Genomic DNA, 8637 nt, shown 5'->3' on the forward strand with positions numbered 1-8637 from the left:
TTTCTCTGACGGTCATAACGTGAAGGGCACAGTTTACCTTACAACTTTATTATGGTCTCCGCTTTGGAGAGAACCTATAACAGGGAAAGAGAGGGCTGTTAACACTAAGAAAATATAAAGTTAAAAGATAATGGCTCCAAAAAAATTCTGAGTTGAGCTCAGTCTCATGAAAATGCGTATCAGTAACACGATTTTCATCGATTTTCATGATTTTAATAATATGCAGGAATTGACTTTGCTGTGCATATGATATGCAAGTGTTTGGCATGCATATAATTCAAAGTTATCGCGTGCATATGATACACAATTCATTGGGGTGTATAATTTCAACACTTACCCCTAAATCCGTTGGATGTGACCCGAGAGGAGACAAGATAACTCATGCAGAAGACAGAATTTACACTATTTATTTCCTGTAACTTCCCTGCCTGCATAATTTTTTACAATAACATTCTAAATATCAAATTATATTGTGAAATATCACAGTTAAAACCTTGAAGTGATAATAAGTTAATTTACTGTGAAATGTTACAGTAACATCTTGTAAATTAATTGTAATAATTTACAGTGTTCATTTTAAAAGTGAAAAGAGGATTTTTAACAGTAAAAGAACCAGTTTGTGAAGTGTAAATGTTCCACTGTTAAAGTTCTTCATAGAGCCATCGATGTCAATAAACAACTTTTATGTAGTGTTGTTTGTCTCATTTGGCATCTCCTGCTTCAGATGGGTGCCTCGAGCAAGACACAATAGCCACAATTCATCACAGAAAGACAAAAGCAATAACACCAGCATTAAAAACTTTTTTAAATAACTTGAGCTCAAAACTCACTTTCAGTCAGCAGCGAGTGCTGACTTTAGCTCCACGTAGCCTGTCATAAAAATATAATAATGGTTTTTGTTCCGGAGCTTTTATAAAAATAGAGAAATTATCATTAATTCTAAATCTCGACTGAATAAGCAGGCTATTTTCATAACGTTCAGCGTTAAAAATAAATAAATGAAATAGAAATACATTTATTTCTGTGACAAATTTTCAAGCCTGATAAATTAATTCATTATGATCAATGTATCAGTGTATATAGAGTCTATAATCTATAGTATAATACCGATGCTTTTGAATTTATATATTTATCGTGTTCGTTTTGTGATCGCACATGTTCCAGTGACTTAATTCTTAGATATCTTCTCTTTGTTGCTGAAATGATGGGGTTTCGTGACGTTGTTCCTGAGAGGCATGTAAAGGGCATGTAAAGGGGTGCTGACTTTTACCCGTTTCTTCATCTAAAGTGTATGAACATTGAAGCTGGTATATGGGATGGGCCTATGTGTTTATTCGACTGACAGAAAGCAAGACATATGCGTGTTTTGTGATGACAACTCACGCTACACAGAACCAAAGCTTTCACAACATTATATTGCTGCCTTGTATCCACTGCTGTTTCCTTGAGGAAACGCAAATGCTTTTGCAAGTTGTCTCGTGAGATGGGAGTGTAGGTGCAGAGCGAGAATGGGAGGAGAGGACATACCTGAAACACAAACGCACCACCTTCCTGTGTGAAAGGCCTCTCTTGTCCTGTCAGGGGTCTGAATGTGGGATTAAGTCTTTTAGCATACCTGCTTTGTCGCACCTGAATGTGAAAGAAAGGCCGCCATTGTGAAGCCCTGACTCCATCGCTTAGCTCTCGCCTGTGCTTGGGCCTCTCGGGCCACCTCTGACTGAGCCTCCACCTCCCACCCACAATTAACCACCTAAATCAAACCTCCGCCTGGGGAACTAATTGTTTCTAACCGTGCTTTTGTACAAAACGACATGCTGTTTCCCTGTTGCCCATTCAGAGTGAATTCTTTGGCTCAGCGTGGGTCAGATTGGGAAAGCATACCTCGTTCTGCTCGGTTAAGATGGAGATAAACCAAACCCTTGTAATGATGCCCCTCACCCCAGACCTCATTTCTGCCCTGCTTCCAAAGGCTAGCTGCATTTGTTTAATGAAACACGGTCAAGGGATAGACGGTTGTACAAAAACAGAAAGACAAAAAGAAAGGTGCCACACAAGATGAGAGTGGCATTTGACCCGTCTTTCAATATGATTCATATAGCTCTGCATTTGTAGAGCTGCACGGAAATATGTCTTCGTATTGATAGTCTTGTAAAACCATTTATTTAAAGCATTTACAAGAAGACACTATTTTCTGAAGTATCATGTGATGCAGCAGAATAAGACTCATGACTTATTTTATTATTTTATTTTAAAATATAGGGGAACTTTTAACATTATGTGGGAGAAATAACATTTTACACATTTCCGGGATACAATGGCACGGTTATTTGTGATGCTAAAAGTAGTTTTATGCTTAGCATCATGTGTCCTAATTGCACACAAATAATATTTTAAATTTTTCTGCACAATTTAACAAAATTACAGCTTAAATTAAAATAATACACAATAAAAAGTGATAGTTACCTTACATTTTATATGTTTCTCATTTCATATACTTCATAAAATGTTACAAATAAATAAAAATAGATGTAAAAAACCTTATTAGAGATTAAATTCCTTGTTATGGTAGAAATGTAGGCCTAAATATGAGACAGATGTTTATATTTATTAGTTTTTTTAAAGGGTAAAAAATAAATACAATTATTTCACTGCACATAAAATAAAAAAAATGGTAAAAAAAAAAATAATAATAATAATGAAAACATGAAAAGATGAAAACACATAAAAATATGACCAATACAATGTGGTACTCAAATAACAAAAAGAAAAGAAAAAGTTAAAATCTCTTAGTTTAAAAAAAAAAAAATTTCAGGACATAAAGTACTAGAAGAAACTTGAAGAAACAACATTATAGACATGAAATGTGCAAACATTATATACATAATATACAGCAGCTGATGATGCAAAGTACTAGGCACTGCAAAGCTTTTACTGTGTGATTTATGTTACATAAAACAGCACATGAAACAAGACAACTGCCAGTTTATCAGGAAAGTTCAAGCCAAGAAAATGTAAAATAGCAATCATTCCAGTCGGACTTTATGGATGACTTCTTAAAAAAGCAATTCCAATTGAACAGAAAACAACACTGTGAGAAGTTAATTTAATACCTAGTGATATATCAGAGATATGCAGCTGGAATGAACAGTATGAGGAGAGGCTGCGTCTGACAGAGTCTGTCTCTGTGTATTTGAAACAGAGTGTGACTGAAGCACTGTATGATGGACAGCTAGGCTTTTCCCCATATCTCACCGCTTCCCACACACACACACACACACAGGAGAGGGAAAGAGAGTGTGAGGCGTGGAGACAAAAACACTGTAAGAGGCCGATATTTTTCTGGAATGTTCTTGTCACAGAGGACTGACACGTAACCATTGACCATTCAGAGATGTGTGTGTGTACATGCATGTTCATGCTGTCTAGCTCTCCACCTGTGTTTATGTTATCCGGCCAAACACGTTACACACTCTTGCAGCTGTACTCCATGTCCTGATGCAAAAACCTTTCAGACCATTTTTTACAGCTACATGTACACTAAGATATTGGAAACTACAGTGATTGTGCCACAATTAAGCAGTGTTTCTTAAAACAATGATCTGCATAATAGCCTAGTTTATTAGCCTAAATAGTTTGTTTATGGTTGGCAAGCAATGTAATAATGAAAAGTGATTCAGTGGAAGGTGCAGGGATGCACATTCAAGAAAAAGTGACGTCAAATATAATAATTATGTCATCATTTCACTTCATTCTGACACAATTCTTCGTTATTAAAAAAATACAATTGTATCTTGCAGATATCACTGTAATTAAATGCATGTTAAGTGTACTTAAAAAGTTTATTTTAAAAAAGCACTTTGCGATAATGTTAAATTCACAGTTTGTACGTTGAAGTTTACATGTTTCTTGTGTTTGATAACTGTGTTTCAGGTAGTCTTTTGTTGTACATTATCTTTTTTTGATGTGTATGTTCAACATACAGATAAAATGTTTTTATAATTTTAACTGTTATATTTGATATTACATTTAAAGTAAATATAATTTAAATTTACTAAATTCATTTATCATCCTCATTATAAATGTGTAAATATATTCCAGTTTCTATAGAAAATACATAAAGGTTAATTTTAGTTTACAATAAATGATTGTCAGTATATTCAGCAATATATTTCTACGGAGCGCCGCACATGACATGCAAGAAAAAATAAATAAATTGTGCGCACGATTAACTTATGCGTTCCCTCAACGTACTAAAACGTGCACACGATTACTATTGCGTCCGCTCAATTTGCTAAATTGTGCGCACGATTTAGCATATCGAGGGAACGCAATAGTAAATCGAGGGAACGTTTTATCCTGCGTGTCATGTGCAGGGCTCCGTATATTCAAAGACAATATAATTATTAAATTACATATAAAGATGTACTTAAGTCCTACTTAAATTGCTTTTGATATCAATTTAAACATTTTATTTAGGTGCAAATAACATGCAATTAAGTGTCAGTTTATTATTTTAATGTACATTGTTTCCATAACATTTTTGAATGTGGTAACAATGTAAACATGGTAATTTGTTATAATTTTGTTATATTATGCACTTTAAAAAAATACAGCACTTCAGTCAGAAATTCTAGGTTTCTGTATTCTTTTTCTAGTCAATCAGCAGTGAGCGGTAACCACTGTCTCTCTCTCTCGTTCACTCGGGATGAGTGTGGCCCCTGTGCTGTCACTGGTGGGGGTCCTGTAGTAACTTGCAGAGCTCTCCTCAGCGCACACATCCACACAGGTGACTGGGAACAGGAGCTGAGAGAGTGTCTATCACTGAGCGTTTAAGTGCTGTCTGCAGTGGTGTTCTGTTACCCTGCTCTCTGCCCGACCTCAAACACACACACACACACACACACAGCATCAAAGCCTCGCTCCATCACTCGCTGTGTGCTGATGTCAGTGCTGGACAGAGCATTTGATTTGGTGTGTTTAAAGAGACAAATCTGAAGTGACCAAATGCGTTTCCAAGAAGCCAAATGCTAAGGTGTCCATTGATCTCATGTTTCAAATAGAAAGTTTAAAGTCAACATGAAAAATTCACCTAGATTACTTTCCTAATGCACATTCCCAGTCGATTCCTTGAGTGATTCATTGGTGCACATGATATTTAAAATAAAAAATGCATTCATAATTTTGAAACGTACTGAAAATACTTTCCTTTTCACTGATCTTTCTAAAGACGCACAAACTTCAGAATAACCAATAGCTAAATAACTACTTAACATTATAAGTAGTTATTTAGTTATACGTTTTCTTCAAAATATCTTCTCCTGTGTTCAGCAAAAGAAAGAAACTCATACAGGTTTCGAACAACTGAGTAAATGATGAAAGAACTAAAAACATTTGAGGTTACTTTAAGATTGAATGGAGATTTTAGCTTTAATCTCCTGCTTCTCAAACTTGTCTCCTGAGAGAAAAACTCTAACAATCTCACAATGGTCTCCTGTAAAGCTTTAGAAGAGATCTCAGGTTCATCACACACTGTGCTCAGATATTTCTCTTTAGCTTAATAAAATGGAGGTCTCACATTTGTCTCCTGTAAAACGCTAGAAGAGATCTCAACAACTTTACAAAGTCTGCATCAAGTCACCTGAAAGGCACTAAATTAAGGGGGGGGGGGGGGGGTCATAAATTCACAGTTAAAGGCTATACTGATAGAGAATTGTGCAGATATAAGGATAATGTTACTTTTTGTAGGACAATGTGTTTATGTATAGACACATAATTTGTTGCTGGAAATAATAATGTACTGGATGCCTTAATCAAAGCTGATCTACAGAAAGGCACATAAATGGATTATGACTCATTCTTGATTATTAATTGTCTAATTTGATTATTAATACATATTATATGGAAGAAATGTTTGCGCTCCTATTGAGACATTTGACTTGTTGCACACTTTGTAAAGTTATTGAGATCATTTCTGAAGTTATGAGGAGACAAATGTGAGAGCTCTCGAGTCTTTAGTGTAGGAGAAAAATCTGAACACAGTGTGTGATGTACCTGAGATCTCTTCTAAAGCTTTAAAAGAGACAAATGTGAGAGATCCAGAGTCTCTAGCTAAAGAGAAATATCTGAACACAGTGTGTGATGTACCTGAGATCTCTTCTAAAGCTTTAAAGGAGACCATTGTGAGATTGTTAGAGTTTTTGTCTCAGGAGACAAGTTTGAGATGCAGGAGATTGTTCCCTGTCTCTACTCCTACTGTCCTGAGCTTAAAAGGTGATAAAACCGTTGCAATAAAAAAATCAACAGCAGTAAAACATTTTTATAATGAAGCCTTGAAAGAGATTACTTCAAGACAATGAAGAGATCTCCATTGTTTCTCACACGTTTCTCTCCATTTGTCATTTTGGATTCCTTTCAGAATTTTCTCATGTCTCAGTTGTGTCTACTTTTATTTCTCCTAAGGATTTTTAGGCGAAACATCTGAGATGCTGTTTAGAGAGATTGCAGTGAGACAATAAAGAGATATTCTTTGTTTCCTCCACAAAATTCTCTGTTTTAACGCTTTGTTTTCTCATATTGCTCATGTCTCATTTGTGTCTTCTCCTATTTCTCCTCAGGAATTTTAGGAGAAACATCTGAAGTGCTGGTGATACTAAAATGAGAGAAAGCAACCACTGAGCAATACATTTTTCCTATGGGAAGTGCTGTATAAAGTTTTCTTCTAAAATTTCTCAGGCTCCTATGTTTATGTTCAGTTATTTGACTTTAATGGCAAAGAAAAGAACGTACTGGGCGTACACATAGCAGCATAAATTTCAAACGACATTTAAAAGCTTTTGCATCTGAACTCTTTTACATTTACATATTTTTCTGCTTAATAAAAATACCCCAAATTTGTACTTTTGGTATATACTAAACTGGTATACTTAAAGCCTTCAAAAAATTTTACTTAATGCACTTTAATTGTGCAAAAGTAGTGCTGAGATCCAAATATAGATATGCTGAAGTATATTTGATTGTGCTATTGAAATCTTGCAAATCTTGGAACTATTGCAAGTATACTTCATGTACACTTTAAATATCTTGCATTTAAACACCAATTTTATTAAAAGATCATACAATCCTCATCAATAGTAACATTTAAATACATTTTAGGCTTAATTTTAAGAAATGTGCATTGTGTAAAAGTAGTACTCCAAAATAAAAATTAAGCTTTTTTTATATCAGTAATTCATAAGTTACCTGTCAGTTAATATGTTAATAGATTTGAACTATACTTAGTATGAAATAAATGTATTAAAAAATTAAAATTCTAGAGTATGACTTAAAATACTGTAGGGGAATTTACAGTTAAGACCCAAGGACCAGATATGTCCCAATGAAGACCAGGAGTCAGAGATGAGTTCAATTAATAATAATAATTTTACTTGAAGAAAATAGTTTGCAATTTCATCAGCAGAAGTCAGCTTCAACACTCTCGAAGGAGTTCGCAGGCCGCCCCCAGTACAATACAAAATCAACCACAGTTATACCCTGACAGAGGATACTAATTGCGTCAATACATGAGACAACAAAATTCTGATTGGTTCCAAAACCTAGATAAAACTCTCCAAAGACGTATATCTGATACGCTGGACACTGGCAGTTGATCGTTTGTCCTGGGACTGTCTGAGCTTCTCCCTGTACAGACAGATACTAACACACATACACAGAGAACTTATCTAAAATTCAAGGCTTTCTAGCACTGGCAAGTGTCTTATCATTACGATTGGATACACACACATAATATGTGGACATTAATCTTGAGGAAAAGAAATACAGCAGACATAAGGTTACACATTTCACTCTTGCTATAACTTGATTAATAGTCAAACAAGAAATCATGTAATAATATAATATAATATCAGTATGAAGGATATGGCAACTCGGCATCCACTCCTTCAATACACTTAAGTAGCCTTTTAAGTAATATTTTAAAATCTACTTTTAAGGTTTGAAGTACACTACAAGTGCAGTACAATTAAAAGTGCACTCATTATTCACAAGGACTGTACACCTCTGAACAGTATTCAGCAGCTAGGTTTTTTTCTACCACACCAGCACATCCTCAGTGTCAGGTTTACCTTTGTCTTCAGCTCTGTGTACTAACAGTGTGACTTACAAAATGATAAGCTCAGATTTAAACTCTGAGAAAGTGACTCTCCTTTCTTTTCTGCTGGGATGAAGCGTGCCTGAAGCAAAGGTAGCATGTAGTGTATAACTTTTACCCAATAAAAAGTGTTTTACAAAATCATCTGCTGATTTCAAAATCAGCTGCATGTGTGTAGTATCTCACAATGCTGTGCACTTGAGTTTAGAAGGGGAAACCCGATTTCAAAAATGACTAACACACAAACACAAACACACACACACACACACACACACACACACACACAAAACAATCAAACATTTGAAAGGTCTTTCTGCATTTTAGTTTGGAGCAGGTGTGATTGAAAGGTCGCTGCAGTGAGAGATGCAGCTTTAGATTGTGGAGGTGAGGAGATCACTGAGAAGGAAGAAGGAATGAGAGAAAAGGAAGGTGAAGAGAGATTGACGGGGAGTTCAGGGGTCAGGGACAGGTAAGAGGCCATGCCAACTGAC

The sequence above is a fragment of the Carassius gibelio genome, chromosome B8 (genome assembly GCF_023724105.1).
Source record: "Carassius gibelio isolate Cgi1373 ecotype wild population from Czech Republic chromosome B8, carGib1.2-hapl.c, whole genome shotgun sequence".
Lineage (NCBI taxonomy): Eukaryota > Metazoa > Chordata > Actinopteri > Cypriniformes > Cyprinidae > Carassius > Carassius gibelio.